This window comes from Callithrix jacchus, chromosome 4 (genome assembly GCF_049354715.1).
Source record: "Callithrix jacchus isolate 240 chromosome 4, calJac240_pri, whole genome shotgun sequence".
Taxonomy (NCBI): domain Eukaryota; kingdom Metazoa; phylum Chordata; class Mammalia; order Primates; family Cebidae; genus Callithrix; species Callithrix jacchus.
Window position 1 is genome coordinate 46,839,659 of NC_133505.1, and position 12,788 is coordinate 46,852,446.

General features: G+C 39.0%; 1 protein-coding gene across 3 annotated transcripts in view; it reads right to left on the reverse strand.

Annotated features, from left to right (window-relative positions):
- The window catches only part of BTBD9 (BTB domain containing 9), a 500,550-nt gene that overhangs the window by 326,125 nt on the left and 161,637 nt on the right, over positions 1–12,788 (reverse strand). The gene's annotated exons all lie outside the window — the stretch shown is intronic.

Genomic DNA, 12,788 nt, shown 5'->3' on the forward strand with positions numbered 1-12,788 from the left:
AATGAAACCTCATTTAACTAAAGCTAATATAAATGAAGTGAATTCATACATTATCAGCTTAAAGAATGTCATTTCCATCTGGACTGTCCAAGAAGAACCAACACTTCCTATAACAAGACACCTCTTTTTTGGAAAGAATAAAACTGATTTTTGTTGGCCTGCCAGCACAACAAGCATTATAATGAAACAAACAAACAAACAAACAAAATTAAGATTTACTCAATACATAAAGAGCACTGTCCATGATCTTTTTGCTTTCATTTTAAGGTTATTTTAAAATTTACAGATGGTAAAGTCCTCCTTTTGGTGTACTATTCTATGAGTTTAAAAAATGCACAGATTCATATACTTACCACCACAACAATCACAAAACTGCTCCATTACCCCAGAACTGGTGCTGACTTTTGGTACTGAAATTCTCACCTCACCCTTAGCTCTGGTAAACACTGATCTGCTTTTCATTGCTATCATTATGCCTCATTTTTTTTTTTTTTTTGAGATGGGGTCTTGCTTTATTGCCCAAGCTGGTCTTAAACAACTGTGCTCAGGTCATCTTCCTAACTCAGCCTCCAGAAGCGTTGGGATTACAGGTGTGAGCCACCAAGCCTGACCTTATTTTGCCTTGTATAGAATGATATATAAATGGAATCATATGGTATGTAGCCTTTCGAATCTTGCTTTTTTTCACTTAGATTCATCCATGCTGTTGTGGCTGTAAGCTGCTCATTCCTTTTTATTGTGAGTAGTATTCCATAATAGGATATACCACAGATTGTTCATCGAAATATTGAGATTGTTCATCCAGTTATCAATTGAAAGTGTATCTGGGTTATATCCAGTTTTTGTCAACTTTTTTTCTGTTTTTGTTTTTTGAGACAAAGTCTCACTCTTGTCACCCAGGCTGGAGTGTAACAGAGCAATCTCAGCTCACTGCAACCACCACTTTCTGGGTTCAAGCAATTCTCCTGCCTCAGCCTCCAAAGTAGCTGGGATTACAGGCACCCACAACCACGCCTGGCTAATATTTGTATTTATAGTAGAGACAGAGTTTTGCCATGTTTACCAGGCTGATCTTGAACCCTTGACCTCATGTGATCCACCACTTCAGCCTCTCTAAGTGTGCTGGGATTACAAGCGTGAGCCACCATGCGTGGCCCCCTTTCTTTTTTGAGACAGAATCTCGCTCTGTAGCCCAGGCTGGAGTGCAGTGGCACAATCTTGGCTCACTCCAGCCTCCGCCTCCGAGGATCAAGCAATTCTCCTGTCTCAGCCTCCTGAGTAGCTGGGATTACAGGCATCCACCACCATGCCTGGCTAATTTTGGTATTTTTAGTAGAGACACAGTTTTACATGTTGGCTGGGCTGGTCTTGAACTCCCAATCTCAAATGATCTGCTCACCTCAGCCTCCCTGAGAGCTGGGATTACAGGCATGAGTCACTGTGCCCAGCTTGTTTTTGTCAACTATTAATAATGTTGTTCTAAACATCCTTATTCAGGTTTTTGTGTGAACGTAGATTTCATTTGTCTAAGGAGTGAAATGGCGGGGTCACATATAGGTTTATGTTTAACTTTATAAGAACAACTATTTTTCCAAAGTGGTTATACCATTTTGCATTCTTACCAGCAGATTCCAGATGATCCCCATCCTTGACAGGACTCAGTATTATCAGCTATTTTGTTAATAAAGTCATTCTAATAGCTGTGTAATCATTATCTTATAATAATTTTTGTTATCTCAGTGTGGTTTTAATCTGCATCACCCTAATGACTAATGATACTGGGCATCTTCTCATGTGTTTGATTGCCATCTGGATATCTTTCGGCCTGTTCAAATATTTTCTCTCTTTTCTTTAAAAAATTGGGTTTTCTGTTTAGTTACTGTTGAGTTTTGAGAGTTCTTTATATATTTTGGGTATAAAACCTATGTCATATATCTGGTTTGCAAATATTTTCCCCCCAACCTTTTTTACTTATCTTCTCAATTATCAGCTATTTAAAGAAATGCATCATTCCCCTGCTCAATTTGCCATACCCTTTCACTAAATTGGCCTGGCACTATAACAAGGACTTTGAAGGAAATAAATACTGTGACATGATAAAGATAGAGTTATCAGGAAAGAGTCTCGAAGGTGATATTTATAAACTAAGATCTAAATGATGAGAAGCCAGAGAAAAGAATATCTAGGCAGAGAGAAGAGCAAAGCAAAAGCGCTGGGGTAGAGAAAAGGTAGGCAAGTTCAAGGAAGAGAACGTAGAACATCCTGGCTGGAGCTCAATCAGGGAGGCAGAATGAGAAAGCAGATGGAGACCAAGAAGCAGAGGCAGGAAGCAAACCATTTAAGGTCGCATAGGCTTTGGAGGGGTTTGGAGGTGAGACACCATTGAAGAGTTTTAAGCAGAGAGTAATTTGATCCTCCTTAAGAAAATTTCTCTGGCCGCCACAGAAGAACTTTATGTGGAGGAGTTAGCAGGAAGACCAGTTAGGAGGCTCCCAATCTGGGGCAAGAAATGACAACTACAGTGGTGGTAGTACAACTCAATTGCAGTAGATGGATTTAAGGTCTATTTTAGAATTAAAATCAACATGACTCTCCAAAGGACTGAAATGTGGAGGCTGCAGTGAGCGAGATGTCGTTTCGCTCACTGCAGCCTCCACCTCCAAGGATCAAGCAATTCTCCTGCCTCGGCCTTCTGCGTAGCTGGGATTACAGGCACCCACCACTGCGCCTGGCTAATTTTTGTATTTTTAGGAGAAATAGGGTTTCACCATGTTGCCCAGGCTTGAGTGCAATGGCACAATCTCGGCTCACCGCAACCTCCGCCTCCCAGGTTCAAGCAATTCTCCTGCCTCAGCCTCTCAAGTAACTGGGATTACAGGTATGCACCACCATGCCCCGCTAATTTTTATATTTTTAGTACACATGGGGTTTCACCATGTTGGCCAGGCTGGTCTTAAAAACTCCTGACCTCATGATCCACCTGCCTTGGCTTCCCAAAGTGCTGGGATTACAGGCATGGGCCACTGCGCTGGCTGTTTTTTTTTTTTTAAGGTAGAATCAATCATGAGTCCTAGCCTTAGGGACCAAAATATAGGATAAATAATAGTGACATTTAGTGAGATGGAGAATAACTGATTGGAGGAGTGAAAAATCAAGACTTCCATTTGGGAAGTTCTGGATGCCTAAGAGATAGCACAGTAGAGATTTTAAGTCAATGGCTAGAACACAATGGAGAGAGGCCTGGCCAGAGAGATTAAATTTGACAGCTAGAAGCATATACATGTATAAGAAAGGAGAATATAAGTAGAGAAAATAGGGAGTTCAGTCAAGCTCTTAAGCACTCCAACATCATACTGAAATATCAGTTTACATGTCTCTCCCCCAACTGGTCTGTTAGTTCTTCAGATGCACAGATCATGTCTTTTTCATATCGGTAATTAATGGATCCTGTTGCCTGATACTTAACAAGTGCTTATTAAGGGTTGTGGAACTCACAAAGGCATAATAGGAAAGGTGGCATCATCATGTATGTGTTGTATAAGGATCGGTGAAGACAAGCAACCCTAAGGAGACTATAGTCCCAGAGAGCAAACCTTATGTGCCATATTCATGATGGGCAACTAGTCTCTCAAGCAAAAAGGAACCCTTCAAAACAGCAGATTATTGTTTCCTACAACACAATTGGGAAGAAAAAACAGATTAAAATATTTGTTTGCAAGTAAAAGAAATCACTTTTCACCTAGAACTATTCTGAGGGTTCTCTTTTCTACTAATTTTAAGTTACTACCAGCAAAATGAGTTCTTTTATTAGAGTTTACAAGCTAATAGGTCAGATAACTGGGCTAAATTGAAACTGAATATCTCCGATTTGATGATCTGAGTATGAACAGCCTCTCATGTTCCTAAGAATACAAAAGGACCCAGTAGTCCCTGCACTGCTACCCTACATTCCTTTCACATTTGATTTGTCTTCTCAAAAGACTCAGGAAATAGCCTTCCCTAAAAGGCTTAGAAAATAGCCTAAACAAAAGCTCAGGATAATCCTATAAGATATAAGATTCCCCTCCTCAACAGTTTAGCTTTACTGGAAGGAAAAATGTAACATAATAACTCAGCAAAAAATAAAATAGACAGATCCCTAACAGGAGAAACTCCTAACCAAAGATACCTGAAATCATTCTAGCAGTTTTTGAAATATACTGTGAGTTTTCATTGTAGCAACATATTTCTATACAAATAACACACACAAAAATCTCACTTTGTGGTCAGAAGCAAGGTCATTTTGATTATTTGAAAAATGGAAAATGGCAATTTACCACTTACATGAATAATGGTAAATTGAAGAACTACTGATTCTCTTTTCCCCCTCCTTATAACAAATGAGAATACACAAAAAATTTAAGTATGACATAAAAAGGCCATTTTATGAGCATCTTTACCAGTTGAATACTTTAATTATATAACATTAAATATTCTATTTAAGGTATTATTTCAAAGACGCCAGGCAAAGTGGAATTCATATTATGTAAAAGTCTGACCATGGTTTTATTTTTTTATTTATTTTTATTTTTGGAAGACAGAGTCTCACTCTGCTCCCAGGCTGGAGTAAGTTCAATGGCACGATCTCAGCTCACTGCAACCTCTGTCTCCTGGGTTCAAGTGATTCTCCTGCCTCAGCCTCCCAAGTAGCTGGGATTATAGGCGTTTGCCACCATGCCCGGCTAATTTAGTATTTTTAGTAGAGATGGTGTTTCACCATGTTGGCCAGGCTGGTCTTGAACTTCTGACCTCAGTGATTCCCCACCTCAGCCTCCCAAAGTGCTCAGATTACAGGCGTGAGCCATGTGCCTGGCTATGTCCATCCTTTTATAACAAAGAAATTTATCCCTGAAAATCCATGAGCTCTCCCACAATTCTCCAACTAGCTTGCAGTTAGGTGAAGCCCTGTTACTGGTTCTGGCCAATGGGCTGCGAGTTAAAGAACACGTCACTTTCATGCTGAAAAATTTAAATGCTGGTGTACGAATCATCAACTCTGGCTTCCCATGCTGCAGTGCTGAAGGAAGCTACATGTTCTAGTTGGTACAGCTCTAAGAGGGTAGAGCCTCCATCAGCCTGGGTCCCTGAGAGACTATGAGGAACAGAATCCTTGACCTATGGCAAATGTGTAGTGTCAGTGAGAAAGACTTTGTTATGCTAAGTTACTGAGATTTGTTTTTGCTGCTGTTATTACAACACAGCTTAGCCTAAGTAAGGTAGGTTTTCAAGCTTAGCCTATCCTTACCAATATACCTTCATAGTTGAAAACTATGTCCATAATTTGGTCAAAAAACCCACTTCTCACTACACATGTACATTTAATTTGCAAGTATAATTATTTACAAAGACTATTTCTTTGAAAGTAGAAGTCAATATGTAGCCTTTGATTTTAAAAGAGCCATTTTATTTCTTATTGTGATCTCCAAAATTGATTTGCCTATTGTCATTTACAACATTATGTGGATAGAGTTTTAGCTTTATATTATTTCATTTGTTTCATCATCTTAGAGGATCATCCCAAGCTAGCTTATGATATAAATTTCAATTAGAAAATCCTAGAAAACAGTCTATTTAATAGAGTGGGAAGTCAATGCTAATACAATTCTTTCAGGGAGATAATCTGTTTGTATTTTAACACGTAAGTTAACATACTTCTCTGTTACGACACTAAACTTCCAAGATCTGCATCTAAATCTTAGGCAGCAAGGAAAGGTAAACGACCATATTTCTATAATACATGAGTTTCTCTGTACTGCATATTTAAGTTCTGTGTTTTCTTCCTTTCCAATTTAGCAATATCACAGCAATCATCAAACGGTTGGATCTGAGAAATGATAAAACCAGTCTGCCCCTTATGTCATTTCTGCCCAGGAATCTGACAACACATTCCTATTTGTTTTTTGGTTAGTAACAACATTAGTCTGAACATCATTATGCACACTTCAGTTGTCTATTTATTTCCCCTTGCAAGAGAAAAAAGAATTTACTAGCGTAATGTAAGAACAATAGGACACTCTAAACTAATAGCTAGTGAATTTATAATAAACAAAAAGAAATGTTTCTTCATATACCATAGAGACACTCAGCCAACCCACTGAATGTATTACTGATCATTTCACAGTCAGGGTTTTTAAAGGCTGGATAACTTTAATAATTAATGAAATCTTTAATGTTTTTCACCTAACTATGAAAGTAATTAAATTTGGTTCTTCAAGAAATTGCGTCCCTGGTTCTAACCAGGCATTTCACGCTCACTCCGTTTACCCTCTTGGGGTAAAGGGAATGGCACAGTAAGTTTTATTGTTATAGATCTCATATTCCCTTCTTACGGAAAGTGAAGTTTTTATTTGCTTTTAACAACTTTATTAAGGATTAACGGAAATAAACTGCACATATTTGAGGTGAGCAATTTGTTACTTTTTGACAAGTAAAACCATCACCACAGCAGGATAATGAATATATCCACCACCCCGAGAAGTTTCCTTGTGCTATTCTGTAATGCTCCCTTCTCATATCTCACCACTCCCTACCTCTGTTTCCAATCTGTAGTGCTTTCTGACACTATAGGTTATTGTGAGGTTTCTAAAATGTTATATAAATGAATCATACAGTATGTATTATTTTTTGTTTGGCTTATTTCACCCAATATAATTATTTTGAGGTTCATCCATACTGTTGTATGAATCAATAGTTCATTCTTTTTTATCACTTAGTATTTTATTGTACACAATAAATTATAACACAATTCATTTTTCCACTTATCTGTTGATGAACATTTTGGGTTGGTTCTAGTTTTGCTTCAGTAAAAATGAAGCTGCTATGAACATTTATGTGTAAGTCTCTGTAAGGGTATATGCTTTCTCTTTCTAAACACCTAAGAGTGAAATGGCTGAATCATATGTAGGCGTATGTTTAACTTTTTAGAAAACTGCCAAATTGTTTTCCAATGCAGTTATACCATTTTAGATTCCCATCAACAGAGCAACAGAGTGTTAAGAGTTACAGTTCCTTTATATCCTCTCCAACATCTAGCACGGTCAGTTTAAAAAAAACTAATAGGTACATAGTGGTATCATATTTTAGCCTTAATTTGCATTTCCCTAACATCTAATGATGTTGAATACCTTTTCATCTGTTTATTTGCCACTTACATATCCTTTTGGGTGAAGAATCAGTTCAAACATTTTGCCTTTTTCCCCCCTGAGGTCTTTAGCATTCTTCATATGTTCTTTATTAGATTTGCAAATGTTTTCCACCAGTTTGTAACTTATGATGTTATAAATGTTCATTTATGATTTGCAAATGTTTTCCCCCAGTTTGTAACTTATCTTTTCATTTTCTTAAAAGTGTCTTTAGAGGAGCAAAAGGTTTTACATTTGATGAAGTTCAATTTTTCAATTTTTTTCTTTTATGAATTGTTCTTTTGATGCTATATCTTAATCATGTTTGCCTAAATAAAAGAAAACAAAGGTTTTCTCTTATGTTTTCTTTTTCCCAAAGAAAGTTTATAATTTTAGGTTTTACATTTAGATCGATAATCCATTTGGGGTCAACTTTCGTCTATAGCACAAGGCATGAATTCAAAATTCATTTTTACATACGAATATCCATTTGTTGAAAAGATTTTCTTTTTTCCACTGCCTTTGTACCTTTGTTGAAAATCAGTTGTCCATAATTGTGCAGGTCTCCCTCTAGGCTCTCTATTCTGTGCCATTACCTTCTATATGAATACTATACTGTTTTGAGTAAGGTAGGTTTACAATAAATCTTCAAGTCAGGTAAATGTTAGGTCACTAGTTTGTTGTTTTCAAATTCATTTTGACTAATGTGGCTTCTTTGCATTTCCATATAAATTTGAAAATAAGCTTATCATTTTCTTCAACAATGCCTGCTGGGATTTTACTGGAATTATATTGAATCTATGGATAAATACTGGGAGAGCCAAAAACCTTATAATATTGAGACTTCTGACCCATACACAATCTCTCTATTTCTCCAAGTATTTTTTTTTTTTTTGAGATGGAGTCTTGCTCTGTTATCAGGCTGGGGTGCAACAGGGTGATCTCGGCTCACTGCAACCTCCACTTCCTGGGTTCAAGCAATTCTCCTACCTCAACCTCCCGAGTAGCTGGGACTACAGGCACTGTCACCACGCCCAGCTAATTTTTGTATTTTTAGTAGAGACCCCTGAATCCCTGGCTCAGATGATCCTTCTGCCTCAACCTCCCAAGTAGTTGGGACTACAGGAATACACCACCATGCCTGGCCAGGATGATCTCGAACTCCTGACCTTATGATCTACCTGCCTCAGCCTCCCAAAGTGCTAGGATTACAAGCATGAACCACTGTACCTGGTGGTTTTTTTTTTTTTCCCCTGAGACAGGGTCTCACTCTGTCTCTCAGGCTGGAGTGCAGTGGTGCTATTTCAGCTCACTGTAACCTGTACCTCCCAGACTCAAGCTATTCTCCCACCTCAGACTCCTAAGCAGTTAGGACTACAGGCACATGACACCACACCCAGCTAGTTTTTTTTATTTTTTGCAGAAACAGGATTGTACTATGTGGTCAAGGCTGGTCTCTAACTCCTAGGCTCAAAGTGATCTGTTTGCCACAGCCTCCGAAAGTGCTGGGATTACAGGCATGAGCCAGTGTGCCTGGACTTGCACATCTTTTATCAGATTTTTCCCCTAAGTATTTCAAATCTTTTGATGCTATCGTAGTTTTTAACAATTACAATTGTTGATTGTTTGTGGCTAGTATACAGAAATACAATTGATTTTTGTACAATGGTTTGTATCCTGCCACTTGCTAAATTCACTTATTAATTTTGTGGATTCCACTGGATTTTCTGCATAGATGATGATGTCTGAGAATTAAAAACAGTTCTATTTCTTCCTTCTCAATTTACTTCTCTTCCTTGCCTCACTGCATTAGCTAGAACTTCTATTCCAGTACAAAGCTGAATGGAGGACATGAAAGTGGATATCCCTAACATAGTCCTGACATTAGGAGGAGAGTATTCAGTCTTTTGCCATTAAGTTAACTGCTGGATTTTTATAGAGCCCTTTATCAGTTTCAGGAAGTTTTCTTATGTTTCTCATTTGCTGGTATTTATCAGGAGTAGGTATTCGACTTTACAAAATTCTTTTTTTGCTTCTATTAAGATCACATGATGTTTAGTTTGTGTTACAAATAAGCTAAATTGTGTTCCTCCTACTCTCTCATTCATTTGTTACAGTCTTAAACCCTGGTACCTGAGAAACTGTATTTGGAGACAGACTTTAAAAGGTAACTAGGCTGGGCATGGTGGCTCATGCCTGCAATCCCAGCACTTTAGGAAGCCGAGGAAGGCAGGTCGCTCGAGTCCAAGAGTTGGAGACCAGCCTGGCCAACGTGGCAAAATCCCATCTCTACAAAAAATACAAAAATTAGCCAGGCATGGTGGTGTATTCCTGTAGTCCCAACTACTTGGGAGGTTGAGACAGAAGGATCATCTGAGCCAGGGATTCAGGGGTTGCATTGAGCCAAGACTATACTACCGAACTCCAGCCTAGGGAACAGAGTGAGAACTTGTATCAAAAAAAAAAAAAAAAAAAAGTAATTAACTTAAAATGAACTCATTAGGGTGGGCTCTAATCTGAGAAGTGTCCTTATAAGAAGCAATTAAGACACAGAAAGTCACACACACCTTAGAGACCATGTGAGAGTACAGGAGGAAGGCAGCCATTTGCAAGCCAAGTAGAGAGAACACAGAAGAGATCAAATTTGTCAATGCCTTAATTTTGGACTTCCAAACTCCAGAGTTGTGAGAAAATAAATTTCTGTTGTTGTATTTATCTAATTTATGATTTATTGTTACAGCAGCCATGGCAAACTAATAGTTTTTTTAATATATTAAGTTACACTGGTTGTTAAACCAGCCTTGCATTCCATGAAAAAAAAAAAAAAAAACACTTGGAAGAGTTGTCCTTTTTATGAATTGTTGGTTTCAATTTGTTAAAAATTTAAAATTCTGTTTTCCATGAGGAATACTGGTCTATAATTTTCTTTTTCTTTTATTTTCCTTTTTTTTTTTTAAGATAGAGTCTCACTCTGTAGCCCAGGCTGGAATGCAGTGGCACGATCTTGGATTACAGGTGCTCGCCACCATACCTGGCTAATTTTTGTATTTTTAGTAGTGATGGGGTTTTGCCACATTAGTCAGGCCAGTCTTGAACTCCTGACCTCAGGTGATCCGCCTGCCTTGGCTTCCCAAAGTGCTGGAATTACAGGCATCAGCCACCTCACCTGGCCAATAATTTTCTTTTTGTGTAATATCTTTGTCTAGTTTTGGAAGTAGGGTAATGCTGGGCTCAGAGACTGAACTGGGAAATATTGCCTTCTGTTCAATTTTTCTGGAAGAGTTTATGTAGAATTAACATCATTTCTTCCTTAAATGTTTAGCAGAATTCATCAATAAAGCCATCTAAGCCTGGTGTTTCTCGGTGGAAAATCTTTTAGTTTTAAATTAAATTTCTTGCCCATGTGTGGTGGCTCATGCCTGTAATCCCAGTACTTTGGGAGGCCAAGGCTTGAGTTCAGCAGTTCAAGATCAGCCTAGGCAACACAGTAAGACCTCATCTCTCCTTAAAAAAAAAAAAAAGCTGAGTGTAGTGGTATGTGCCTGTAGTCCCGGCTACTTGGGAGGCTGAGGTAGAGGGACAACTTGAGCCTGGGAGGTTGAGGCTGCAGTGAGCCCTCCTTGTGCTACTGCATTCAGTCTGGGCAACAGACAGAGACCCTGTCTCAAAAACACAAAAAGTCAATTTTTTTTTTGGACAGAGTCTTGTTCTGTCACCAGGCTGGAGTGCAGTAGTGCAATCCTGGCTCACTGCAACCTCCGCCTCCTGGCTTCAAGCAATTCTCCTGCCTCAGCCTCCTGAGTAGCTAGGACTACAGGCACGTGCCATCATGCCCAGCTAATTTTTGAATTTTTAGTAGAGACGGAGTTTCCACATGTTGGCCAGGGTGGTCTCTATCTCTTGTCCTTGTAATCTACCTGCCTTGGCCTCCCAAAGTTCTGGGATTACAGGCGTGCACCACTGGGCCTGGCCCAATTTCTTTAATATATGTGGTTGTTTCAGTTGTTTATTTCTTCCTGAGTGACGTAGGTAATTTTTATCTCTTTTTCTTCCTTTTTTTTTTTTGAGACAGAATCTCACTCTGTTGTCCAGGTCAGAGTGCAGTGGCGTGATCATAGCTCACTGCAGCTTCAACCTCCCAGCCTCAAGCAATCCTCCCGTCTCAGCCTCCAGAGTAGCTGGGACTACAGGTATATGTCAACATGTCCAGCTAAGATGGTGGTCTCACTATGCTGTCCAGGCTGGTCTCGAGCTCCTGGTTTCAAGTGATCCTCCTGTCTCATGTTCCCAAAGTGCTGGACTACATGCATGTCACCCACTATACCCAGCCAACAATTTTTATCTTTTAATAAATCTGTCCATTATAACTAAGATGTCTAATTTATTAGCATAAAGTTGTTCAAATTGCTCTTTAGTAGTCTTACTATCTATGGAATCTGTACTAATGTCAAAATCTCTGAAGTTGACTGAAAATCTGAGCTCCACACTTCCTTTTCCTTTTTTTTTGAGACAGAGTTTCACTCTTGCCACCCAGGCTGGAATGCGATGGAGCCATGTTGGCTCACTGCAGCTTCCACCTCCCAGATTCAAGTGATTCTCCTGCCTCAGCTTCCCTAGTAGCTGGGACTACAGGCATGCATCGTTTAAGCCCAACTAATTTTGTATTTTTTTTAGTAGAGACAGGGTTTCACCATGTTAGCGGGGCTGGTCTCAAACTCCTGACCTCAGGTGATCCGCCCTCCTCAGCCTCCCAAACTGCTGGGATTACAGGCATGAGCCACACACCTGGCCCCTTTTGTTGGTTTGTGGTCTTGAACTATAACTTCAAAGTATTTCTCTATAGGTACAATTCTGTTACAAAACTGGATAAAATATTTTAGAATATGCACATAATTTATGTACTAAACTGTAATGGTTTAATATTTTAAAAATACAAAAATCAAGGTAGAAAAGCCAAAGAGGTAGAGTTGTGGGGTAGAACAGTGCTAACCCCAAAGAATGAATAGTCACCTTGAATGAATAGAGCTAGAAATACCTGCCACTCATTGTAAACTCTGGCATTTTTCAATCACCTTTTAAATTTTTTTTGAGATGAAGTTTTGTTCTGCTGCCCAGGCTGGAGTGCAGTGGTGCAATCTCAGCTCACTTCAATCCTTGTCTCCTGGGTTCCAGAGATTCTCCTGCTTCTGCCTCCTGAGTAGTTGGGATCTCAGGTACCTGCCACCAGGCCCGGCTGATTTTTGTATTTTTAGTAGAGAAGGGGTTTTACCATGTTGGCCAGGCTGGTCTTGAAGTCCTGACCTCAAGTGATCTGCCTGTCTCAGCCTCCCAAAGTGCTGGAATTACAGGCGTGAGCCACCGTGCCCTTCCTCGGCTACATTTTCAAGACAACTAGATATCTGGAGCGTCACTCATGCCTAGAGGAGCTCTATTATTGATAAAATTAAAGTCCCAAAATTCAAGAGCAATTAACAGCAATAAATAACCAAACATACATGGAGAATCCACTAAACTTCAGTCAATAAATCAGGGAACACTGACATTAGAATGTGCTAATGAGAGAACTGATTAAACAAAAAATACAAATGGCAGATTTTCCTATTTGTGGTCCTGAATTAAAACAAACAA